The sequence below is a fragment of the Bactrocera neohumeralis genome, chromosome 5 (genome assembly GCF_024586455.1).
Source record: "Bactrocera neohumeralis isolate Rockhampton chromosome 5, APGP_CSIRO_Bneo_wtdbg2-racon-allhic-juicebox.fasta_v2, whole genome shotgun sequence".
Lineage (NCBI taxonomy): Eukaryota > Metazoa > Arthropoda > Insecta > Diptera > Tephritidae > Bactrocera > Bactrocera neohumeralis.
In genome coordinates, this window is record NC_065922.1 from 30,786,039 (window position 1) to 30,813,990 (window position 27,952).

The window sequence follows — 27,952 nt, forward strand, 5'->3', positions numbered from 1 at the left end:
TTCAGATTACCCAGAAACCTGTGAATTCCATTTTTAAGTGGCTTTTTTTGCACTTTGACAAATGAAGACAAATGAAATGAAAATCACCATTAAAGAAAAACACACAGCTGACAATGAGCGAGTAGTGGTCGCTCATCCAGCTTGTGCTGATGTTAAAGGCAACAATAGCAATAAAGTCAATGAGTCGCATTGCTGCACAAATCACAGCGACGACTTTTAATTACTACCTTAATGGCAGGTAGATATACTGGTAATTTGTTTTAATTACTTGCAAGCCAAGTAACAGTTGCAGGATAATGCGGGAAATCGTAAATTACATGAAATTCAATATACATATATACCGTTAATGCGCACGTGTCCAAGTGGAAGATAAATATGAGACGCAGTGCAGGCATGCATATATACATGTATATATGTACATTATATACACCTGCTTTCAATGTACATACATACATATGTGCATGTATGTCTGTTTTTTCGTGTAAACAGTAGCATATCCTTGAATCGCTTGAAAGTCATATGTGTATGGCTTGAACTTCGTTGCGCTTGTCACCGGCACAACCGCTGATGTCTCCGTTGCCGATCACATTACGTACGTTTCTCCTTGTTAGCAGTTTCCTTTCAGCACACTCACACGCATACAAGCGCGCGATTGTATGTGCGTACGTTCGAACATATGGCTGCAAGTACATGGCAAATGTAATATGTGTTCCATATATGCACATGTGTGTGTGTCGTTGCCATTGTATGTGTTGCCACATCACGTGCCACAGCGGTTTGGGTTGAAATTGCGTGCGGCTCGTGCTAAGGCTTTGATCCCTGCGTTCACCTTTGGTCGGAAAAATGAATATAATTTCCGCTGAGTTTTTTTTCGTGTATTTCACTACCCGATTGTCAAACGCATATGTGCCACCGACTTGTTTACATGCTTGCACATAGCGATGAAAAGTTACCCTGCCGGAATGTTTGTAAGTTGGCAAGCGAAAGTTTTTATTGTAAAATTTTGAATAGTCCTTTCAAAGAAAAGGTCGACAATGTTTGAGCTACCGCATTAAAAACTAGAAGTTAATACATATGAAATTACCGTATAAAGATCCACTTCACTGACACAAAATTAGGCAAATTAATACATTTCATCTTGAAATTTAAAGTATGGAAAAGTGGATAATTTACGTATAAAACGGTCGTGATCCAAGCAGCTTCAAGCTTGACACAAAATTAGGCTAATATGAGAATACATTTCATCTTGTTTGATATTTCTGAAACGGATGGTTAAAGTATGGAAAAGTGGATTTTTTTACGTCTTCGACAAAATTTATTTGTGACTCACTCTCAGATCTATACGCTTTCGATTGTATTAATGCCATATGATTAGCTTCGAGTTCCGACAACTTGAACACCCTGCATTGAGCACCCTCGCGAGCTTCATATTTATGGCGATTTAGGACTGCGACCCCGATTTCTTTAGGCTAAATCATAATAGGCCATGAAATAGTATTGAGTTCGGTTGGAAACCTCATATTGTTTCACCCCAGTAAATACTCCTATCTCGAAGAATACTCCCATTTGTCGAAATATTTTTTTTCTGGGTTGGTATGACTATCAGTGACATCTGTGCTAAACTTCACATAAAAACAATCATTAGAGTTTAGTATACGCTTTCTCCGAAGTTCAAAATGGGTATTCGGCAATTTCTGTGATGAGTAAAATTATTCAACAAAGAAGTTTCATTAACTTTTGTGTTCGGAATAAAATTTCTGGTACCGAAATGTTTAGAATATTGGAAAAGATCTTCGGTGTTAATTATTTGTCCCAAGCTAGTATTTTTGGTTGGTCCAAATTGGTTGGTACAGATTAGTCGAATACGTGTTGACGAGAAACCACGTCCAGGACAGCCATCAACATCAACTGGTAATTAACACGTCAATAAAATAAAGTAATTGATGCTTGAGAATCGACCATTAGCAGTCAGAGATCTTACTGGCATCGTTGGAATATCGGAAGGATCAGTGAAAATGATTTTGAATGATCATTTGGGACTAACAAAATTGAAAGCACGATTGGTTCCAAAATGGCTAAATTTTTTCGAAAAACAGCGTCACGTTAACGTCTATGAAACAATGCTTTCCGACTACCAGGATGTCATGAAACGTATTATTACTGGCGATGAGTCTTGGATCTATGCTTGCGTCCCGGAAACAAACGATCAACCAGTTGAATATCGTACAAAGGTAAGATGAAGCCGAATAAACACGTCATCAAAGGAGGTCAAAAATCAGGGTTATGTTAACAGCTTTCTTCGATTATGGAGGTGTGGGGTACTCCGAATTCCTTCCGACCTGCCAAACTGTCAACAAGGAAATTACTTGATCGTTATGCGTCGTTTGCGCGAAGCTATTCGTAAAAATAGGCCGGAATTATGGCCGGACAACTCTTAATTTTTGCACCACGCTAATGTACCGTCGCATACTGCATTGATTCTTCGTGAGTTTTTCCCCAAATTTTAAACCAGCGTATTCGCTTCATTTAGCTCCGTGTGGCTTTTGGCTATTCAGCAAACTCAAACGACCGCTCTGGGGACGCGCCCTTTTGCGTCAATTGACGACATTAAGATCGCTACTCGCATTGAAGGCTACTCCGAAAATTGGCTTTAACAACTCGTTGGAGGATTGGAATAAATGTTGGCGCAGCGAATTAAGGCCAAGGCTGACTTCTTTGAAAACAAAATAGATTTTGAAGAATAAATTAAGAATTTTATAGTCATGAATAAAGTCTTACTATTTTTTCTAATAGCAGTATGTATATTTGATATATGGTATTATGAAAATTCTATACAAAGACTTTTGAAATGGAATATATATGTAGTAATATGATTAAATATAATCACAATTTATTGCACCCTCTCAAAATGCAGTGTCATACTAAATTCCCTACGAGGTTCTTATAATTATGTGGTATATGTAGTCGTACATAACTGAATGTCCCAGCATATACCCCCTCATTTTTTTCATTGTTTTCTTATTTACTTTCAACTCGACACATATATCTTTTCGGGAATATTTCAAAAGTACCACTCAAATCTCCTTTTCTACACTTCAGACACTGTTTACTGCATTGTACTTATGTATTTACTGCATTTTCCCTGACTGATTTACTTCTTTCCTTGTTTGCTTTGTTCTTTGGTGGCCGCTGCTTGAAGTTTTTAACGAACGAATCCGTAAAATTTAAAGCATTTGCAGTAGTTGAGTGGGCTGTATTTCGACTTCTCATAAAATTACATTTGGAAGCAGCTTCTAGGACTTTTAATTTGTTGGAAATACAAATACAAAGCGAATATAAAGCACGAATTGTATACAATTGATACATCCTTTATAATTTTACTTTTCGTTCGTTTGCACATTTAATTTTCGTGGTTTACAGTTATTTCTATTTACTTAGCCGCCGAAAGGCACAATTTTTCTTTGGTGCTGTAATATGTAAAGCAAATAATAATAAAATATACAGTAAATAAAGAATTGGAACCAATTTGAGAGCGAGTGGTATTACCAAAGCTAGAGAAGGGATAAGGCCAAAGGCCAATAACAACAAATTCTGTTTAGTAATGTTATATATATTAAAGATGTAGTGGCCAAGGTTTGGCAAATTATAATCAAAAGCAAGGAGTCGAGAAGAGAAGGAAAGCTTGAGAAAAGTCAGCTGCTGAAACTCAAGATTTCTTAAAATCAGCAATTTAGGGATGTCATGTTCAAAAGGGATTATGGGGATAGTTAGTACAACAATTGTTTTGCTTTGTTGTTTGTTAGATTTCAGCTTTTTAAAAGAACTTGAGGCAGTTATACTATATGAAAGATTAATAAACCAATTCTAAAACTCCCTTTTTTTGGAATGTCAAAAAAATTGCTCAAAACCCTAACACTAAGAATATCTTCAGAAAAAGAATTATTCATATTTCTTATTCTTTAAAATAATTTTTTTTTCTAGTTTCTTAACAAGTATTATATAGGGGTACATATCAAAATCTGTACTGGATCTCTGAAACTCTCTCGCAAACACATCTTACATCATTCCAATTATGTGCTACAAACCTCTAGCTGAGTTTTGAGGATCATTTGGATTTATTGGACCTCAAGTTAGTTGTCAGTCATTTATCACATTGTTTAATTTCTATTGAATGCGTTTTGTGTATGAATGTTGTGTATGCATTCAGATTATCCGAAAACAAGTGAGAGTATAAAGAAATGTACAAAATTTTCCAGAGGAAGAGTGTCAAGATCTATAAATAAACTCCGAAATATATTGTGGTCAGATAACTCGATGTCAGAAATTTGCCATTACAAAGGTAGAAACATTGAAAGTCAATATACTTATGGAATTTTCCAGAGAGCGTTTGTCCGGATCCATGCATTAATTTTGAAATATATTGTGGTCAGATATCTCAAACATTAAGATATTTAATATTTAAATTCGTTTATCAATATAGATGACCCAAAATATACCATTAAAGCAAAAAACTTGAGCAAGGTGTTCCAGATTTGATATTAGGCTTGTCAGTCTCCTGAACTCAACCCACTAGATAAACTCGTGAATCGAGTAGTTAAAGATATTTGTTTAGCATAATTTTGTTTGTTATTTTTTAATGGTTTTAAGGGTATATTGAATTAGTAGTTCAAAATGATCTCGTACAAAGAAATAAACTACTTTTTAATGTGGAATTTGACTGGGTTGAATTAAATGTAATTATACCCCGAACAAGGTATATGAGTTTGTCACGAAGTTTGTAAAGCCCAGAAGTACACGTGGTGAGCTGCGTCGATTTCGTCAATTCCTCTGTTTTTAAAAATTTTGTTCTGAAATTTGTAACACGTCATTTTTTACCCAAAGAACTGCTCATTTGTTGAAATCGCCGTTTTTGGACCACTATAGCGCATAGCTGCCATACAAACTGACTATAAATTTCTTGAACTGAATATGTATTTGTATTTGTGAAGGGTACTATAGCTTCGTTGCAATCGAAGTTAACGTATATACTTGTTCTTAAATTATTTTCTGCAAAAATTTGGAAAATTTAAACGACATTTTTCGTCTGACCGCCTAATTTTTTAGATAAAGTTACGACATGAAATGTTTTAAAACTTTGAGGTCATATTTTTGTAGTCCAGGTTAAAATATAGAATAATTAAAAAATAGATAAAAATGTTATTTTGAATCTGCAAAATTACTAAAAAAGATTCTCCACTGATGGAGTGTTTGATGCCTTCAGCCTTCAACGTGGTTGAAAACAAACAATAAAAACAAAATACGGATTAATAAACAAACAATAAAAACAAAATACGGATTAATAACAAATAATAATATACAATGACCCAGGGAGACGGCTGGGGCTTTGACATGACGAAGTTAAGAAAACTTGTAAATTATCTGTTTTGTACCTGCTTTTGTCCTTTGTAAGCTCGGCGAGCTACCTACGGTATTCGTACCTCACGCCCAACCTTAATTTAGGATTACTTAACGAAGATTGTAAGCTTGTTAGCTACCTGTGTAAGGTATAAAAAGGTGCGCGATAGCGAAGATTTTAAACAGTTCAACCTGTAGATCTCTCTAGTTCACAACTCTCGAGCAGTAGCGCAAACTTTTAATAAATCATTCCTAATAGCTTATCGTAAACAAAATCTACGAAAAATGAGTGGTATGGAGTTGAAAACATGTGATTATGATTCTCTTGCACCTAAATCCGAAAGTTATATCAATGAGGACGAAATGGAGATTAAACGACAGTTCAACTTCAAGAGAAAATATACACCAGAATCTGATTCACCAGCCGGGGGTGCACGTACTTTAAGCCGTTACGATGGTTCACCGCTGAAAACACGTCTTAAATCTGACACGATCACAGGAGAGGATAAATACACACTACAAGAATTCGCTGATATTAAACCCACGCTGAAAAATATCAAGAGTATAACTGGTAAATCACCTGAGCTTGAAACCATAGAAAGCCACGGGAAAAAAGTGCACTATAGTGCTAATATCAAAGAAAAAGTGTATGATATAGAAAAAGCCATGGCAGAGTTGAAGGAACATGCTCAAACCCAACGAATCTCCCTTTCAAAGGAATTTACGGGAACCTCACACAATTTTGCTATGATATCACCACGATATTCTCCCTCAGAAGAGCTCACAAGGGAACAAGAACGGCGTATTGCGAACAGTAAGTGCTTCTCTAGAAGGAATGAAGAACGCACAACTGAAATTATACATCAAGCTCAAACTCAGCATGATTTGAGTGTGATATCCCCACGAAGGTCTCTCTCTGAGGAACTCACGAAGGAACTGGAATTTAGCAACGCTAGGAGTAAACTGTTAACTGAAATAAGTAGAAACCGAGCTACCGAAATTAGATATCAGGCTGAAGATTTGGCTGTGATATCCCCGCGAAACTCTCTCTCAGATAAGCTCACGAAGGAAATGGAACGACGCATCTCAAGTCCAACCCAAAAGGAAGAAATGAAATCACAGGAACTCACAAAGAAACTGGAACTTCACCTTGCTAAAAATAAGCTCTTGACTGGAATAAGTAGAAAACGTGACATCGGAATTAAATCTCGAGCTGAAGATTTGGTTGGAATATCTCCGCGAAGCTCACTCTCAGAGGAACTCACCAAAAAAATGGAGCTACGCATCGCAAAACGAGCCCTAGAGAAAGAAATGAAGGCAGCTTCAATCAAACCGAACATCATTAAATCCGACAACATACACCAGAACCGTTATTCGCCTTACGAAATAGCTAAACAAATGAGAAAGAAATGCTCCCAAGTGTCGTTACCGACTGCATCTGAAGGTGAAAATTTAGACCAAGAAGTTCGTCGATCTCTAAGGCCACTTTTCTTATCTCAGATACAGAGAGAACAAACTAATCTCATTGCAAGCGTTATGTCGGAACTTAGAGAATGTCTAGCGAAAAGAAATACGGAAAATGCAGACAACCCCCTCCACTCAATTCAACCAAAGCTAATATACCGAAACCAAGCTGCAGCCCGTAGTTCAGAACCGGTTAAATTAAGAATGCAAGCTCGAAATGTATAGATCATAGATATACAAAACTATACTTAAGAGTATTTATAGATGGTTATAGTTATTCGATGTAGCAAATTAAAATTTGTATGTATGTAAAATAAAATATGTGTTTAAAAAAGGGAATTTTAGGTTCACATGTATTTAAAAAGTGTGCTCTTGATTTTCAGAAATAATTTCAGGTAATTTCATTTGCATTTTTCAGTGCAGACATTAAAGTAATGTTATCGGTAAATATTCCTAGCAACGGCTTTAACAAATATTTGTGTTTTATTGTCCTATTTAATTCTATAAAATTTCTAGAATATTGTTTCAAATGCTTAAATTTTTCCTAGTGAAGGTTTTGGAGATTCAGCCTTGAAAGATCGCTTAAATCTTCAAACACATTTGTATCTAAACTGTTTTCAACCGCTCATACGGGATTCTTAGACAGATCTTCGAGATATTTACAAGGTCAAACGAAGGAGCAATTATTTACGTTCTCCGTTATATTACTGATTGTATCTAGAAATTCTCGCCGCTGGTATAGCATTGTGGTCTGCATAGTTAGTTCAAGTTCTATGCTTACAGGTCTCAAACACTAAAAGATGGTGGATGGCGCAGAAGTTTGCGACACACCAACGGAACTTACAACTTCTATCTATTCTTATAAATTTACATAAAGACGGAAAATTTTTTCGAGATGAATCAAAATTCAGCTTAAACATGTCCGATGAAAGAGTAAAAACATGGAGGGAGGCAAATACTTCATTTAAATGCAGTGTATCATCTGTGAAGCTGGTCTTTATTTAATAAAAATTATGGTATAAAACTTCAGGATTTTGTTCACCATAAAATTGATGAAATCGTGTCATTCTGTCGACCCATTAATTTTTTTGTACTTTAAATATTGTACGAATATGAAAGTTTCTTTAAAATACGAAATTTTTTAAGAAAAATAAATTTGTTTAATGAAATGCAATATATAAACGTTTATAAAATGACATACACCTTTTTGTACCTAATTGATAATTTTTTTTATGTGCAATTGATATAAAAATATGTGGTGTGCGAATATGGATTTTGCATACTGTACGTCGATAGCCAGGAGGAAATTAAGGCAATAATCTCATATCGCACTCCGTCAGATAATGCCTTTAGAAGCAAGGAAGCAGTAGATGTAGCGACTGCATATATACTGGGTTCTCGGATTTGCGGGGACTGAAACAGCTGAAGAGATTGCTGAAAGCACGATCCGTTTAGGTACCGGACAAGTACAGGAAATGCGGATTTCATTACGAAATAATGAAATTACGGAAAGCCTGACAGGCAGATCATTGGAATGTCTTAGGTACATGCAGAATCGCCAATATCAAGTGCAAGAGCCCTTTTATTATACAGGATATGTTATTGGTACAGGGAAATGAAGTAGCAAGGACATCTGTAGACTAACAATTCTGAAGAAGTAGGCGTTGCTCCGTCTACTAAGCGAAACCTGGTTAAAAACAATACAATTGCAAGGTATTGTGAAAACTTTTTTATAGTAATCTGTTCTGGACTTCAAACGCCCCAATAGAATCACAGCTACGGAATCGTTGCAAAAGTATTTTGAGCAGTCTACTCCATAACGAACATAAATAATATGTGAACGGCAGAAAGCGTTCAGTGAAGGGCGTGAAGTCATCGAAGACTTGCCTCTTGCGTGTCGTCCATTCACCTCTGTTAATGACAATAGCATCGGAAAAGTCAAAGAAGCAGCAGTTGAAATTCGTCATGATGGCATCAATGTTACTCAAAATATTTGCGTTAATGTTATGGTGATGAAGTACGCCAATGCTAGACTCATACCAAAAGACCTGAATCTTTTGCAAAAGCGACGTCGTGTGGGTGTCGGAAAGCAGGTGCTTGCTTGACAATATAGCTGAAGACCTTACATTAATCAAGCGCATCGCGTCAAAGTCGGCTAAAAATCATGTTGATGCTCATCGTTCTCTTTGATTTTCCCTATCACAGGGTCATTAAGGAATACCATTTGGCTTTTAAGGGATCTACTTAAAGTAATTCGTCGCAATCGACCGCATTTCAAGGCGGAAAATTTATGAATTTTCCCTACCAAAATGCGACCTCACATTCTAGCATGATTGGGGCTGACTTTTTGGACTCAAATACGAAACTAAAGTTATCTTTGACACATTTGGCTACTATGACTTTTCTCTGATTTAAGACTTGTATTAAAATGCCAGATTCTCCAATACAGATATATGATTTCTACTTGTCGTATCCGCCATTTCTAATATGTGATAATTTGTGATTTTTTTAAATTGTATTCTGTAATGTTTACAAGAACAACGAGGAAAGGTCTTTGTATGTCCGGCTAAATATTGATCAGAATATATAAATATCTCTAATTAAAAAAATGAAAAACAGATTTCATTCAAGCAACTTAATTATATATTTATCGCATATCTATAACTCCTATTTTCCAATTGACTGCGCAGACAGATCTCTGGGTTTACTAAACTGGTATTTTTGTGTGTGTAAAGTACGAGCTTACGCCGCTGAAACCCGGCTCAACAACTCGATTAAGTTAACACTCGTCACATGTGTCATCACTGGAAAAGATGGGAATGAGGTAATGGGAAATGTAGTAGAAATAACTCATTTTACAAAGAGTGAATAATGATGTACTTGGCCTTGTATTAGTCCAAATAAATTGTAAAACATTAAAGTGTTGTTTTCTTAGAAATATTTAATTAATTTAAATTATAATTCTGCATAATTATGAATAAAAATTGGATCATCCCTGATACAGTTGTATTAGTAATTCTCCTCTCCTATCGTCGGCAAAGCTTTGTTATAAGGGTGGCGGCGCAATGATATCCGACGAAGTGTTTTTCTTGTTTTACAGATAATCTGTTTTTGTGGCTCATCTCTTTTCGCATTTTTTTGACAGATAGCGAATGCTCTATCCCAAGTACATATTGTAGATTTCTTATGTGACTGTATCTTCGATCCGCATTCCTTCGAAAGTGAAGTAGGTTGTACCGAAACTAAATTCTCCCCATTGTTGTCCGTAGATTTAGATGCACTTTCCTGGCATAAAGCGTAGGCTCGATCCCATGGATACGTAATAGATTCCTTTTGTGGTCGTTTCTTGGATTTTGGTTTCTTCGGAGTTGTAGTGGGTCTTACTGAAACTAAATTATCAGTATTATTGTCCGTTGGCTGAGATGCACCTTCCTGGCATATAGCGTAGGCTCGATCCCATGGATAAGAAATGGGCTCTTTATGTGGTCGTCTTTTGGTTTTTTGTTTCCTCGGAGTAGTAGTCGGTCTTAGTGAAACCAATTTCTCCACATTATTGGCCTTAGGTTCAGACACACTTTCCTGGCATATAGTGTAGGAGTGATCCAATAGATACGTTGTCGGTTTCTCATCACCGCAATAGTTTTTTGATTTAGATTTACGCAGCGAAGGTGAAACGGTTGATATAACCGTATTATATTGGCTTGGCAATGTTGCACTATATTCAACATTGGAAGCACATTTTTTCGAATGTTGGATACCCATTTTTAGAGAATTTGTTTTGAGTTTGGCACGATGTGACTTGAAGAAACTGGGAAAGGTGACTACGACAATACTAGAGATCACAGAACCTTTTATACCCGAAAAATATTGTGGTAGTGTTGGGAAAAGTTTTGGTTTATAAAAACTATTGATCTTGCGCAGGTAAAAAAAATAATATATATATAATATAAGAATATAGAACATAAAGGCTGCCTTCGCTTTATTGTGTTACCCCCGGAGGTATTAAAGTCTGTCCTAGTTCTCTTTATACCTTCTGTTACTAATTATTGTCTTTAATGAGTATAGCATTCACCAGAATGTAAGTTTATGAAAATTGTGGTTTTTTAGTTTCTGGCGGTTAGTATAAACGTTTGAGAACTATTATATATATTTTTCCATACAAAAGTTGTATAATAATATAATTTGTTTTAAACTTACCACTCCCCGCTAGGGTGGAATTCAGTGGAGCTAAATTGGTCACATCTTCGCTGCTGTTGAGATAATCTGTGTTCGTTGCTGAGGCAGAGCCAGTCTCTTCGATTTCCACAATAAAATTTGGACCATTCCAACCAGAGCCCCATTCTTAAATTGAAGATAATACAAATTAATTGCGTTAATTTTATAAGTAACCATATTAAATTAGTAATTAATGAGTAGAGTATTGTTATTTTACCTCTGCTTTGATGCCATTATTACAAATAAATTTCACGACATTTTACTATAACTAATTTTTAAAAGTATTCAACACCTAAAAGTATTTTCAGGTAGTGAAAAGCAGAAGCTCAGGTGATCTTTATTACTGCAGATAAGTTACGAAATTGTTTTTGAATTTAGTTGATGCCTATATTAGTAGGGTAATTTTTTTAATTTTTTTTTTTTTGAATTTTTGTTCCTTTATACCCTTAAAATTAATGTAGAAATCCAAAACACACTTTTTTAAACTGGCGGACAAAACATGGGCAAAAATTAAAAAAAAACGTTAATTACTTTTTATTTATCAACATTTTTTCATGATTCTAGTAGGGACGATAACCATTCACGTACTTTTTAAGAATAAATTGGGATTTTGTGTTTCAGATAATCCAAACATGAGAAATCACCATTTCTTCGACAGATGTCATCAAAAAATTCCGAAAAAAATTGTTTATACACTCCAATATACATACCTCATGGTATGTGAAAAAGTTCTATTGTAGAATAAAAATTTCTATGAAAAAAAATGTCAAAAAACAGGCCAGATTACCCTACTATATCCTTAAGGTATTTGAGGTTAGATCAGTGTAAAATAGTGGTTTCATAAAAGGCAAAAGCCGACATTTCTTATGCATGAATGAGCACATAAATGGATATTAGTTAGATGTATGGCCTGAGTTTTATCTCTTTGGGTTATTTTGGAAGTATATGCTTAATAAGTTTGAAAAATAGAGAAACAAAAAAACATTCTAACCGAGTCCTTTTGTCTAACATTTAACTAAATTTCTAATTTTTTTTACCTGAGTTTGTTCCTGTCTAGACAACTTGAGATTATTAAGGCAACTACAAAGAGAGTCTACGATTTTGAACATCTTGATTTTATATCCTTGATAGGGTATTTGTACTGAGTTTGCCAAGAAGTTTGTAACACCTAGAAAAAAACGTCGGAGACTGTATATAACTTGTACGTAAATGATCAGAGTGACGAGCTGAGTCGATTTAGCCATGACCATCTGTCTGTATATATGTGAAATAGCTCCTCAGTTTTTGAGATATCGGTGTGAAATTTTGCACAAGTTCTTTTTTCCTCAAGAGTTTGTTCAATTGTTGAAACAGCCGATATCGGACCACTGTGGGATTTAGCTGTCTTACAAACTAACCACTTAAAATCAAGTTATTTTATTGAAAATTTTTAGTTGAAAAATTATTTTCCAGAAATTTGGTATAGGTTATTGTCGAACTCATGGAAGAGGTTTATATTAAAGAAAGTGGCATGGAAAAGTTTTGTTTTGCAGGTGGTTATAAGTACTTTAGATCAAGGTTACAATGTCATTAATTTAGTAAATATAATATTGAGTTTAAAACAGTTTGATCAATCTCAATCCACTTTTATTAGAAATTTTTTCTCGACTGGAAGCGTATTCTTACTACATTGAGTTCTATAGGTCAGATGGCTGATCTAGAAAGACCGCACATGGACTGTTTTATGTAGTCCTTTGTAAAGCCATAGATAAGAACAACTCCTGTGTGCGAACTTATAAATTAGCAAAACGTTTAGTAGCCAGTAGAAATTTGCACAGTTCGGTGGGATGTCTGAAGGTATGCGCTTCCAAACGTTTAAATCTTGACCTCCCAAACGCGAGACAGTCAAGAAGAAAGTGTTAAGTTGTTTCTATACCATCTTCTTTCATACAGCTTTTGCAGATAACGGACTTCCAGCCTTACTGCTATTGAAAGCGAGGTTAGGCCCATTAAAGCCCCATTATAAGGGAGAGGCTAGCCTTACTGAGGGCAAAGAGATCACCTGATCTTTTGCAATAGATTTTGGGCCAAAACGCTTTTGCGACAGCGCCTGTACCGATGGTTGCCCAGAGCTGACTAAACTTCCGTGAAGCCCAACTATTTACTAGAAGAACACGAGAGCATACGAAAGAACCGACCCGCTCCCATTATACCGATAGAGGTTCTAGGGCGCCTTTCCTTGCAGGTCATCAGCCTTACAATTTCCTACCATTCCGCTGTGGCCTGGCACCTATTCCAATCTTATTATAAAGACACTCGATGCTATTGAAAGCGAGGTTAGGCACTTTAGTGTTTATTATCTATAGCACAGAGATTTCTTACCTTCTGAAACTCCTGGTGTTGGTTCTGGCCGTGCTAATAGTTTCTCCAGTTTGATAACTGTAAGAAAATAGAGAAAACATATTATGTCTCAATGAAATATTAAATGAGGCAGATTCTACATAATATTTAGTGTTAAATAGTTTTGATTTAGTTTTTAGTGTAATTAATTTTTGCTTATAAACAAATTTTTTGCCTATTTTACTCAATACAAAATCGAATTATCATTATCTGTTTTCCGTTTCAAGCATTGGGAAATGACAGTTACCATTTTAATAAGGCATCCTCTACAAATATTTTATACCCAAGTTGTATGCTTACTGGGTTATCCTTTCACACTTTCTGCATTGCATTGTCTATTTTATTTGTGGCAGTAGAGTAAAATTTCGCAGAAAACTTCTACTGTAACTGCATATCGTACCAACACAGAGAATCATGTGTGTTTTCGGAATAAATATATAAATAGTAAATTTGTTTGCTTGGGATTTTCTCTAGTGTGCAACTTTTATTATCACCTTTCCCCAAAATGCTTGTTAGCAAAATGTCCGAAATACCGCAGTGAGACAGGTGTTTGTGGTTGAAAAGTTTCTGGTTGCAAAGCAATTTAATGGTCAACAAAAAATCTACGTATCCAAAACCACATAGTATGTACATATGTATTAGGCAAAGCTTGCACGTTGCAAAAACTTTGGCACAAAAAGTATCAACATTGTCATGGCGTAAAATGTAAATTTAGCATTTGGATAGAATAGGTAAGGAAAACCAGTTAGTAGAGTCTTATTGGACGTTTTGCCAACTGTTAATCGGAATATTATTTATTCTTATTAGACAACAGGGTGTTTCAAGTAACCATAGTTTTATGGTTATTTGGAAAAGTGAGTGCAAAAATCTTTCTATCTAGGTAGTATGTTCCGGTGCTAAAATCCTTGTGTGGACAGTGACATATGTATTTTACTACTCAGATTGTTCAACGACAGTTTTAAAATCCAACTTAAGCTTGACTTAGTCTCATTTTTGGTTGAAACATCAGCGTTACCCGAGAAAATTTTTTTTGCGAATATAATTGAACTTTATCATACATGTGTGTTTGTTTTTTTTTCCCCATGATTCTAAGTTTTTAATTCACTTTTGAATTCACTGAAATATGAACTGCTGTAGGAAGGAAGGTGTGAGGTATGGTACTGGTATGATAATAACTATGGATTTTTTGATGCAGAATCAGTGCCGTTAAAGAATTAATGCCTTCATATTCATCTCTTTTGGTCTTTAAATTGATTATTACGCGCTTCAGAAGGACTTTTTTGGGTTTCCTCGAGTAAAAAGCAGCATTTTTTCAAAATTTTTATCTCCTATAAAAAATTAAATATTTTATTCGAATTTTTTATTGTTACAAACATACACTATTAACAATGAAATTTACAAATTTTTGGAAAAAAGTATTTTAAACTTAACCATTACGATGCCATTTCCAGTAACCCCTCGGAAAAAAGACGTAAGGCAGTGGGCAGCATAACTCCTTACAATATCATCAGGGGAAAAAATACGAGTTTTAATTAAAACCTTTACTTAGAACTTAGACGAAGGAAAAAAACTGAAAATTGTATTTTTCGCAGACATTTTTACAAAAAAAAAATGAAAATTTCGCGAAATTTTTTTCAAATAGTTGTAATCGAAAAAAGTCCTTCGTCCAAGTCTTGAAGAATTGTATCTCAGATACCTTTGCAAAATTTCATGAAGATCGATTGACTAGTTCTTGAAAAATCTTACCAACCAACTTTAAACTTCAACAGTTTCGTGAAAATCGCGTTTTTTTGCAAGTTCTCAAGGCTGTATCTCCGAAACTATTACTCGCACCAACTTTGAAAATTTAGGACAATATTCTAGAGGCGTTGTTGAACTTAATAAGACAATAAAAAATCTCGACCTATGTAATCCCTTAATATAGAAAAAAATAAAAAAAACCTCTTTGGTAATAAAAATAAAATAATTCGAGTTTATGAAACCCTCTATGAAAATATTGCTTTAAGGAGCATAAGACGATTTTTAGGAATTAAAAAAAATTTAAACACAATAGAAATCGAAATTTCAAGAATACGCAAATTTTCGCAGAAAAATAATATTCTTCGGGTTAAATCCTTATTTTGAGATTTTGGGAAGTAGTACTTTTTCCAAAAATCAAAGTTTTTTTTATTTGTAATATCGTTTTTGGTTTTTGATTTTGGATTTGAGGTTCCTTTTTTCGGAGGTCCCCCTAAAGATCAGCCACGATGTCACTGGAATTCAGTGTGATTCACAATGAATCGCTAATTAACTTCTACAAATGTACATATTTTAATTTATTTATTAAAAAATTACTAGTCAAGAAAATTTTCACAAAAAAAAAAATTTTTTTTTCTAATTTTTTGAACTAAGAATATACGAATCAAACATAAAGAAAACACATATTCATTTTCGAACCAAAATTAGCAGCTTGATACGACACGCCAGAGAAATACAGAGAAATATGTAGTTAAATAGATAAATCACAATTGGAGACCAAGAAATTATCGCCTAAATTATTGTGTGACTCCAGGAAAATGACGCGGTCACAGCAAAATTCAACAAAACTGTTCGCAACGCTTACAAGGCGGCGGCGAGGACATTGGCATTGTCTACTCAGATATTATGCTTGTAAACAAACGAAAGGCAAATTGAAAAAAAAAACTAGTGGGCAGCAATTATATGCGACTGCGGTGCGTACAATTATCCTTACAAGTAAAAAAAAACACAATAACAACAATGCTGCTATGTGACGACAATATGATGACAATAGAGCATTGAGTGGCGAGCTCTTGAAACCGGCCAGAGGTCATTGTCGACAAGTGCAACGACACAAATTATACAATGGCAACAAGGACTTGTCAAGAAGCGGAGTGAAGGATGCATCAAGCAGCTAAGAATGTGAAGTGCAGCACTCAGCAAGTCAGTTGCGCACAAATGTACTGTCTAGTATATATACTGCTAAGCACATATGTATGTATGTAGTTATATATCACATATATGCTTGTATGTGTGGTTATTTCAGGATATTCTCCTTTTTTGCTTCCACATGTATTTCCTGCGTTATGTGCTCACACTTACCTGCTGCCGACCAATGCAGCATGTACATACGTACGCACAAAGGCAGCCGACTGTCGCGAAGTGCCAGTCTGCTTGTCGCCACCAGCAAAGCAAAGGTGTACAAGTGCACATAACCGCACGCAAACACACACACCATAACCATAAGCACATGAATATACATCAGTCTGTTTGTATTTGTTTTTTTTTTTTGTATCGGAGAAGGCAACCGGCATGTGTCTGCTAGTCGGAAGTGTTGTTGCCACTGCGCAACAGTAGCGCGCCAGGATATATTAAGTGGCCATTAGTTGTCGTGGCTCGCACCAGCCACTGCTCAGACACCCATACACATCCGGTGTCATTGCGCACACACACACACTTGACTGCAAATGTTTATGTAAGCGAATACTTATGCTATTTTTAAGGCTAGAATGTGCTCATCAATTTAAGGGCTAGCTTTTTGTCTGCTGCCATTTCCAGTGCGCCAGTACGGCGAGCCGCCTCCGGTGCTTGACATGGCGCCTTGGCGGTGTCGGCGACTTGTTGCGTGTTGCAGGTGTCGTTGTGTAACGCCCGCAAGGACGGACGCCTACTTGGCACGTCGTTTCGACTAATTAGTGCAACTGATTCCATCATTTCTAGCACTTTCTGCAGCCGCTTTGTCTTGTAATGAAAATAAATTTGTGGTGAAAGTGTCTTAAAAATAGATTGCAAAGATCGTGCAGCGGTGCGACGGTTTCAAAATGTTAAAGACCGGTTCTATATCAAAAAGATGGGTAAATTCCCAGATATTTTATTGGAACTAGAAGTGCATATTTGTGAATTCCCTATGAAAATATTGCTGCCATTCAATTCAAGCAAGTTTTGCTGAAGACCGCGATTTGTTGATTCCAAGACGTTCTCAAGAATTGGAACTGTCTCAACCACAACTTGGCGGTTTTTGAGAAAGGATTTGGGATTAAATCCGTATAAAATTGTTCTCACTCAACAATTGTAGCCATTAAACCACCGTAACCGTCGTAAATTTGCTGATAATGTCTTGGAACAACTTGAAAATAATACAGATTTTGTTAAGAAAATCATCTTCCCCGAGTGATGCGGTAAATAAACCAAACTATCAATTTTAGTATGTAAAAAATCCACTAATTATTCGTGAAAACCCATCACATTTACCTAAATTGACAGTTTGGTGTGATTTTTGGTTTGGTGGAATCAACGTTCCTTACTTCTTTCAAATAGAAACTGGTGATACAATAACTGTCAATGGAGAGCGGTATAGATCGATGTTAACCTACTTTTATGGCGGCAATTGGAAAAAGTTTATCTTGACAACATCTGGTTCCAACAAGACGGGATTATGTGCCACACAGCATGTGCAATAACGGATTTATTGCGAGAAAAGTTTGGAGGTTCGATTTTTTGAAGAAATTGTAACATTCAATGGTCTCCAGCCTATTATAATTTAAACCATTCGACTACTTTTGGGGGTTAAATTAAATTAGTTTTAATAAACCATTCGTTTCAAGTTTATATATATTGGTCTATTTATGACATACGTCTTGATTTAGTTGAAAAAGTATTCGAAAATGGGGTTCATCAAATTCGTTCCTGCGAAAGAAGCATTTCATCTTGGAAAGACTTACGACTGCATTGGGAACGAAGAGCAATCTGAAGAGACTCAGGAGCTTCCATTTCATCCAGAAAATCAACGTTTTTGTGTGAATTTGTGAGCCGGTGTATATTTCTATATTTCTTCCAAAATGCCGATGAGTTGGTAACTGTTAATGGCGACCTTTATCGCGCCATTATATCCGACTATTGGCTTAAAATTGAAGCTCGTGAGCTCAGTGAGACGGTGCCAACTCCCACACATGGTATCAATCAATGGATTTATTGAGAGAATACTTCGGTAAGCAGATAATTTGACGTTTTGGAACGGTCGACAGGCCATCAAGATCGTGTGATATCACACCGTTTGACTTTTTGAGAAGGGATATATCGGGTGATTTTTTTACTCAACAATTGTTTTAAACCAAAACGCATAAATTTGCAAATCTCATCGTTCTTGGAACAACTTGAAAATTACAGATTTTGTTCATGACAATCACTTTTTGAAGAAATCCCTTCATCTGTTGATGCGGCTGCGTCTTATCAATTTTAGTAGTCCAAAATCCACTGGGCAATTATTCGAAAAAGCATTTCGGCCGGATTTAGCCTAAATTGACAGTTTGGAAATTTTTGTCTTCAAAATAACGTTCCTGTTTATTTCAAATAGAAACTGGTGATACAATAACTGTCTAAAAAATAGTATAAAGGCGTTAAATAACCTGATTTTATGGCGGCAATTGGAAGAAGTTTATCTTGAGATGAATCTGTTCTCCAACAAGACGTTTATCCCTCAAAATGGCCATAGAATTGCGAGCTGTGTGGCATGTAGCGCCAGCTTGTTGAAACCACATGTCAACCAAGTTCAGTTCTTCCATTTTTGGCAACAAAAAGTTTGGGGTTAGCATCGAACGAGTAGCCATAATCCAGATTCATTCACTTTAAAAAAGTTGCGTCTATTGAACAGCATCTTTGAAAAAATACGAAAAATGTTCATCAAATGATTCCTGCCAAACAACAAACCATCTTGGAAAGACCAAACTGCATTTTTCGGGAACGAAGAGCAATCTGAAGAGACTCAGGAGCTTCCATTTCATCCAGAAAATCAACGTTTTTGTGTGGTTTGTGAGCCGGTGTAATCATCGGTCTATATTTCTTCCAAAATGATGCCGATGAGTTGGTAACTGTTAATGGCGACCTTTATCGCGCCATTATAGCCGACTATTTGATGCTTGAAATTGAAGCTCGTGAGCTCAGTGAGACGGTGCCAACTCCCACACATCGTATCAATCAATGGATTTATTGAGAGAATACTTCGGTAAGCAGATAATTTGACGTTTTGGAACGGTCGACAGGCCATCAAGATCGTGTGATATAACACCGTTCGACTTTTTCCTGTAGGGATGATAAATTCTAAAGTCTATGCGGACAATCCGGCTTCGATTCAAAAATGATAATAAACATTCTCCATCCAATTTAAAACTTCTTCATTCTTTCTTTAAAAAAAGTAGGAAACCTCGAAATGGATCACACTTTATATTGAGTCTTTGTTTATCTTCCAGCCTATCAACCAAATTGTGAAAGTATAAAATGTTTTGCTGTACACGAATTTGCTTGTTCTCTTCATTTTAAACTGTTTTGTGTTTAAAGATTTTACCAAAAGACACTTTAATCCCTCTGATTCCAAATGATATATGCCAAAATAATTACAATTACCAACACAACTTGAAAAAATGCAGACATAATAATTCTTCTGGTCATTAATACCAATGCAGTTAGCAATGAAAAATAGCCACTGGTTCAGCAAATTTAGTTTAAACAAAAAAGTAGGTATCACATTACTGCAGCTATCTTATAGAACCCATCGCCAAGCAATTCATCATGAGCCGATTGCGGTCACAAATCCTGAACGCAAATAAATATCAGTGAAAGCCAAATTTTTACTGCAAAAAACAGAAACACAACTGAAAAACATAATACCAAAAAAACAGCACAAAGCAAAATCTTCAAATGCAACAAGAAGCAATTCAGGCGTAATTAAGATATGGCTCATTTGCCCGAAGACAAGGCGATTAGTGGAGGACAAAAGCAATTTAAATTGTCTACTTTGACTTGAAAATACAGACAAACGGAAAGGCATAGAACCAATAAAACACTGAAGCAATGCAAATATGTATATGAATGAATGAAACTGAAAAATTGTTGATAAGCGAAATCGATAGTTGAAAAGTAAATTCCAAATTTCAGGCACGTGTCTAGACACGACTTTAAGGACTCGTTTATTTACATACATACATTTGTATATGCATGTGTACATTTTTTGTCCTTTTTAAGGCATAAATAATAGGCGTGAACTCAAATATTTACGAATTGACATGCGATACCAAAAGCATGACTGTAAATGGGTATTTGAAAGTGCAAGTGTGTCATATAAGCAAAAAATAATACTCAAAACCATTCTCTGTCATATTTATGTCTCTTTATTTTTCTGTTTTCGACAGAAAAAAGATGACGTGTAAACGAAAATTACAAAGTAAACTTGTTGTCGACTCTTATGAAATATGAATGATTCTTAATTTTAAAGTTCTGAGCCAATATTGGGTATGCCAGTGTAGGAAAAATCTTAAACCATCATCAAAACCTACACACTAGTAAGTTTAAGTTTTTGGACCGTAGTTCGAACAGAGCCGATAACACAAACCTTTGCCAATTGTACATCTCAAGAGGAGACAGATCTGTTTAAACTTGGTGCTTTCATTGGATGCGTCCACCCATGGATCTTGAATAGTTGAATTTTTATGTACTTAACTCTATCCATGTCGCGGCAGAGCTCATACAATTCGTGGTTCTCTCGAATGCTACAAGCGCTTGCTCATCTCGGTTCGTCATCGTTCATATTTCTGTGCCATCTAGTAGGACGAGAATGATTAGACATTTTTTCTTCTTCTTTATTGGCGTAAACAGCGCGTCAGTTGTTTTTCCTCTTAACGGCTTGGCGCCAATTGCAGATTCCAAGTGTAGCCTTGTCCTTCTCCACCTGGTCTTTCTTTGTCATAGTCCATGTCTGTGCACCATATAGCAGCACGAGAATAATTAGTAACTTATAGACTTCTGTGTTTGTTCGTCGACAGAGGACTTTACTTCTTAATTGCCTACTTAGTCCGAAGTAGCACCTGTTGGCAAGAGATATTCTGCGTTGGATTTTGAGGCTGACGTTGTTGTTGGTGTTAATACTGATTCCAAGATAGACGAAACTATTTACGACTTCGAAGTTATGACTGTCAACCGTGACGTGAGAGCCAAGTCGCAAGAGCTACGACTGGTTGTTTGATGACAGGAGATATTTCGTCTTGTCCTCGTTCACAATCAGACCTATAAACTTCGCTTCTTTATCCAGTCCAGCCAGAAAGCAGAGCTAACGGCGCAGTTGTTGATGCCAATGATATCAATAATCATCGGCCATACGCCAGCAGGTGTACATCCGTGGAAATGTAGTCTGTTGTTTTCCTGGTCTAAAGCCACGCTGATAAGGTCCAATGAGTAATACGCTCGATTGAACCTTATATGCGATGTTGAGTAGGCTTATCCCATGGTAGTTGGCGCAGATTGTGGGGTCTCCCGTTTTGTGAATTGGACAGAGCGCCCTTAAATTCCAATCGTCAGGTATGCTTTCGTCCGACAATATCCTAAAAAGAAGCTGATGAATGCTCCTTCGCACTGCTTGTTGTTCTTCAGATGGAACGTCTGCTCCATCGTCATCGATTGGGGAATCGGCTTCGCAATCTCCTGTTGTTATGCTTCCGAGCATCAGTCACTAGAGCACCTCTGGGAGTTCTGCAAGGGTGTGCTCCGGTCTTGAAACCTTCTGTTAGTCGCCGCATATCTTTTCGTTGAATTTTCGAGCATTATACTTTTTTTGAGCGTAAAGTTCAATTAAACTTCCATATGCACCACCCTGTGCAAAAGTTTCCATCACAATAATGCCGTTATTTTATATTTCAACTGTGCGCTTTATCAACCTTTGTCAGCGAAAGTTGATATGTCAAATTTTCACAACAAATTGACGTTATTTAAATTCTTGCTGAAAAACTGCAGTCAAAATAAATAAAAACTGTTTTATTTCAAGCAGTCAACGGTTTCTGCTCGCTGCTTCCACGATTTGCGAACATTAATAAAATGTTTGCAAATTGCTCTTGGCCAAAACGTTGTTGTTTTTTTTTTTTTTTTGTAAATAGCGCGATTTCTGTTTACCTCAGAAAGTTTGGTTTCACTTCAAAGAGTTCGCTGCTGTTTTGCAGAAATTAAATCTTTTGCTTTTGGTTATCCTTCATTTTTTTATTGCAGCGTCTGGCTTTGAGTTAGTTATATAAATATGTATGTATAATATTAACACGTGAGTTATTTGAACACAATTACCACAAATTTATATATCTCAAAGCAAGTTGTTGACATTATCCTTATTTGTTTTATGCCATAAACCACATTGCTTCCGTAAACTGGAAGTTAACGAAAAAGTTTTCAGCAGTGAAAGTTCCTGCTATGAGTCGAAGTACTTTATAAAAGGGACGATTTGAAGTACAAGATTTCGTTCAAGCTGTTAATTAAAAAAATAGTATTGTTGTATTATTATTCAGATTTCCCTTTTTAACCTCGTATGACAATCAGCATTGATCAATATTATTTCGTCAAGCAGCATATTTGAAAACTGAGAAGCTAATAAAGTCGTGTAGCCACATTCCGCTGAATTTTTATAAAGTACTCGAAAAGAATTATTTTCTTTTCTAAATATTTATTTAATTGCTTTAATGGTTGAATGGGTTTCATCGGAAAAACAATATACAGGGCTTGTCCGGTAAGTAATAGGACTGATTTTTTTTCCGCCGCGACTGTACTTCGGGGCGTGCGCGCACCGACTGGATTCGGCAGAGGGCGTTCCTAGCTAACGAACAAGCCGCTGGTCAATTGTCTCCGAGCACCAGGAGAGTAAGGACAAACATTTTCGTGTCCGTATTTCTGTGAGTGGTGCAAGCCAAAAATGCAGTGTTCGTTAGAGCAGAGGTACGCGATTAAATTCTGTTTGAACTCGGTAAATCTGCGAGAGAGATGTTCGTTATGATCAACCAGGCTTACCTAGATGTTGCTTTAGCAAGAAGTGGTGTGTATCGGTGGCACCAGGCCTTTTTGGAGGGCCGGGAAAAGGTCGCTGATGAAGACCGGAATAATGGGCAATTCCAAAGTGAAAACGATGCTCATTGTTTTTTTTGACATCAAAGGCATCGTCCACCATGAATTTGTTTCTCCTGAACAAACCGTCAATGCCAAGTATTACGTGGAAGTCCTTAAGAGACTCAAACGAAGGGTTGTCGGGTCCGACAAGATATCGTAGCCAATTGGAAGTTGCATCACGCAAACGCTCCTTGCCTGAAAAGGCCGATGAAAGGCAAGCATTTTGAGACGACAGAGGGGATCCAAGCAGCATGCACCTCGGCTCTCAGGGCTATTCCAGAAAATGTCTTCCGTGTCGCCTTCAATGCTTGGAAATCGCGCTGTCAGCGCTCCATCGTCGCAGAAGGAGCCTATTTTGAAAGTTTTTAAAGAATTGTAACGATTGGTTCAATACATTTTTTAAATCGACTCAGCCTATTACTTTCCCGACAAACCCTGTATTTTTAAAATATTTTTGAAATAACATAATTGATTTATATTACTTTGTTATACACCTGTATAAAATCTCATCGAAGTAAGTAAAGTAGGTCTTGACAAATCTTGACCGTTGTCTTTGAAAACACAGTTTCAATAATATTAATAAAACTTTTTTATGACAACAAAGCTGGCTTAGAGCTCGCAACTCTTTATGGCTATGTCTCCATAATATTCCAGAGGTTTAGCGAAACCTAATTACCCAATAAAAAACTCGATTTTTTAAAGCCATGAAACCTATGTAGGCCCTTAGCAATATGAGCTGTCTTCATGCAGCCTTGTCAATCACTTGTGATCTTCTGCGTACTTTTCAAAACGATTCTAATTTAAGTTTTTTTCAAAATACAACAAAAATATGCATACATAAATTTGTATCTCTCTACTATTAAGATTTTTGTAGACACTCATTTTGTACACGAGAGTATGTACATTAAACTTAAATGTGTTTGTTAACAAAATTAATTATAATTGTATTAATTTGACTTATTTAAATCCTTCAGAAAGGATTAAAAGATTAATTAATTAAAAAGTGTTTTTAATTTGTTTTCTTCTTAAAATGAGCAGATAATTTCTTTATCTATTATTTAACAATGAATGACATCAAATTAAATTCTGTTAATTCCTTTGCAACCGCCCAAAGACATTCTTGTACGCAATCGTATCCTATTACAAATTTAATTATACCCAGCCAACCAAGGTAAAGTTGAAGTATAATACATTGGTTGGAATTACTCCAACCACGTTCTTTTCAGAACGATATCATTATTTTCAACAAACGGCAACTAGCAACATTTTTTTATCCTTCATCTGATACACATATTTATGACAATGTTTATAGGATTATGTAGTCTTATATAGAAGAGATGTTAACCTCGACTTAGACTTTTATTGAATAATACAAGCGTACACTTTAGAGATAAATAAATGATACCAAATCCCTTCATAACTTTTTATTTGTAACCACTTTGAACCCAGTTAAGAAACCAGTTTTCACTTATAGCTCAAGGTAAAAAGTATTATGCTCCTTCCTTCCAGATACATATGTATGTGTACATAAGAAAGTAAACTGCTTTAATGATTTCACTGTCAACATAATTTACAGCTTTGCCAGCCTTCTTAAGCATTTTGCTGCCGCTTTTCAATTTAATTAACGATTCAAGCCAACCATGTGAGGGGATAATGCTGCGCGAACGCGATTTAATACGATTAAGAGTAAAGAAAAATCCTAAAGTGATTTATCTGTGCGAGATGAAGTCCTACAAAAATGTAAGTGTTAATTTGAGTGCGAGAAGACGGCGATTTTTGTAAAGCAAATGTTATTCATCCATACATATCCAACGCAGGATAACTCTTGCCAACAGGTGCTACTTCGAACTGAGTAGGCAATTGAAAAGTAAAGTCCTCTCTCGACGAACAAAAACCAAACTCTATAAGTCGCTCATAATTTCCGTTCTGCTATATGGTGCAGAGGCTTGGACGATAACATCAACTGATGAGTCGACGTTGCGAATTTTCGAGAGAAAAGTTCTGCGAAAGATTTATGATCCTTTGCGCATTGGCCACGGCGAATATCGCATTCGATGAAACGATGAGCTGTACGAGATATACGACGACATTGACATAGTTCAGCGAATTAAAAGACAGCGGCTACGCTGGCTCGGTCATGTTGTCCGGATGGACGAAAACACTACAGCTCTGAAAGTTTTCGACGCAGTGCCGGGGGAAGCAGAGGAAGAGGAAGACCTCCACTCCGTTGGAAGGACCAAGTGGAGAAGGACCTGGCTTCGCTTGGAATATCCAATTGGCGCCACGTAGCGAAAAGAAGAAACGACTGGCGCGCTGTTGTTAACTCGGCTATAATCGCGTAAGCGGTGTCTACGCCAATTAAGAAGAAGAAGAAATATTATTAGAACGCTATGACTTCTTTATTCAACTCAATTAGTTTACCACCGTGTCAATTATTCAAAGTCAGACAAGTAACTACACTGACGAAGTAATTCATAACCTCCAATAATTATCATCAATTTTCAAATGTGATAATTTTACGCACAGATTAGTGCTCCAAAAGAAAAACATCCACAGTCTATCATACTAACTTTTGTATTCTACAAAATACTTTGACGTTCAACCGGCTGTATGAAAGTTATTGGCTACAAAGTCACACAGACCGATGTAAGCATTAAAAGAGATTTTGCATCCAATTAAAATGCATTGAATCGATTCCTTAATTATCAGGAAAGGCTTAAAGGAACTCAACACCCTCATATCCTCAAAATGCAAAATGTGGATATTTCAAATATTTATCTTCAATCGTTTTTTTGTGTCGCAGTGCAACAATTTCTAGAGTCTAGTCCAGCTTCAGGGTTGAGCTATCGCTAGGCAGTGTCGTTCCAAGGTTCTAGTTAAAATCGTGGTTGTATCGGTTATATGGAAATATATACCAACTTGCTTCACTTACATGGTTTAATTGGTGAGCTCTCGAGCATTGTTAGAATGATCTAATTTAGGTCAAATATGCACCGTTTTGCTCAATAATTTCAGTCGATTTTCACAAGCTTCTCTTGAGTCAAATTTTTCACCAACAAAATCATTCGTCATAACCAGCAACTGCAAGTAAACACTTGGTGTCAGGTCCACACTAAAATGGATGCTAAAGAAGCCAACCAAGCCCCCGGAGATTCTGCCCGGTCACTATCGATGTGAGTGGCCTGACGCTTCACAATTCCGCTTCTATTGGCCACTGTTGGTCACTTTTGGTCTATTTTCAGACGGTCCAATGGGTACACCTTCGAATTAAGCGTTCAGTCACAGAGAAACACCTCATAGTAGAGGTCCACACTACAAGGAGGACGCTCAAAAAAAAAAACTTTTCTGTTCATCAATTCTGGCTTGGCCACAATTTGCTCTCGCTCGCCAGATCGAGTCAACCACGAATGTTTTCGCTTGACCTTGTTGAAAGTGACTCACTTTTCGTCAACTTTCAGCAGCTTTTTAAAAAATTTATAGATTTTTACGTAAATATCGATTATAATAATGTACAGACCTATAATCGAAATTTTCTGTCATTAAAAAGTTTTCACCGACCTGTCAAACTCCCCACGTAAGTTCTAATGTGGAAAAATACATATTTTAGTTAAAACCTTAACTAAGAAATTGGACAAGGAAAAAACTGAAATTTGAATTTTTGGCAGACATTTTTACAAAAAAATTAAAATTTCAGGGAAACTTTTGCTAATTTTTTTTTTTTTTTAAATGGTTCAAGTCTTTAAAAATTGTATCTTAAAGACCTTTGTTAAATTCCATGAAGATCGGTTGAGTAGTGTTCAAGAAATCTTGCCAAACCGACTTCAAAAATGCAGTTTCGAGAAAAACCCGATTAAAGACGGCGCACTTAGCCTAGCTAGCCTCGAGCGCACAAGTTCTCAAGACTGTGTCTCTGAAACTATTACTCTGATCAACTTAAAAATTTGGTTGAATATTCTAGTGATGTTGTACAATTTAACAAGACACTAAAAAAATCGATTTTTTGAAACCCGTAAACCCATGTAACCCTTGAAAAGTTTCATTGATCTGTTGAACTGCCCTCGTTAGCATTTAAGTCAACTTTCCAGTTATATTCGAATGCAGCTGCACATCCACATACATTGCTCAGCATAAAACATACTTAATTGCTAAAGAAAAATATCACTGCTGTGAGTATATATCATATACAGTAAATGTGTACAAATGTACATGCATACTTAAAAATCACACTGTACGCAAAAACTTAATTGGTTTCTCTTCGTTAAATGTCGTCGCCTTCGTCGCAAATTTGCACTAATTAAGGCGAGCAGCATTCAGTCCAATTTCACTAAGTGACAATACAATCTACTTACGCAAATGTGTATATGTGTGTGTGTATCGTACATATGTAAACCCTCATTTGTATAAAAGTATTGTATTGGTGGGCGTTTTAGTGTGCCATTCGCTGACAACAACATTAACGACGATGGCATCAAACGCTTATTAACTGAAATAATGGTGATTATCGAGCGCGAGCACTGTTAATGGTGATGATGCTGATGACGATGTTGTTGCTGTTGCTGCAGTATTTTATGAGATTGCTGATGATGTTGATTAA

General features: G+C 36.2%; 1 protein-coding gene across 1 annotated transcript in view; it reads right to left on the bottom strand.

Annotated features, from left to right (window-relative positions):
- LOC126759572 (uncharacterized) overlaps positions 1 to 27,952 on the bottom strand; it is a 231,052-nt gene that overhangs the window by 36,002 nt on the left and 167,098 nt on the right. Inside the window, exons 2-3 of the mRNA XM_050474449.1 lie at positions 13,435 to 13,491; positions 11,056 to 11,199 (exon numbers count right to left, since the gene is read on the bottom strand). The gene's annotated coding sequence lies outside the window, so the exon portion shown is untranslated. The remainder of the gene's footprint in view (positions 1 to 11,055; positions 11,200 to 13,434; positions 13,492 to 27,952) is intronic.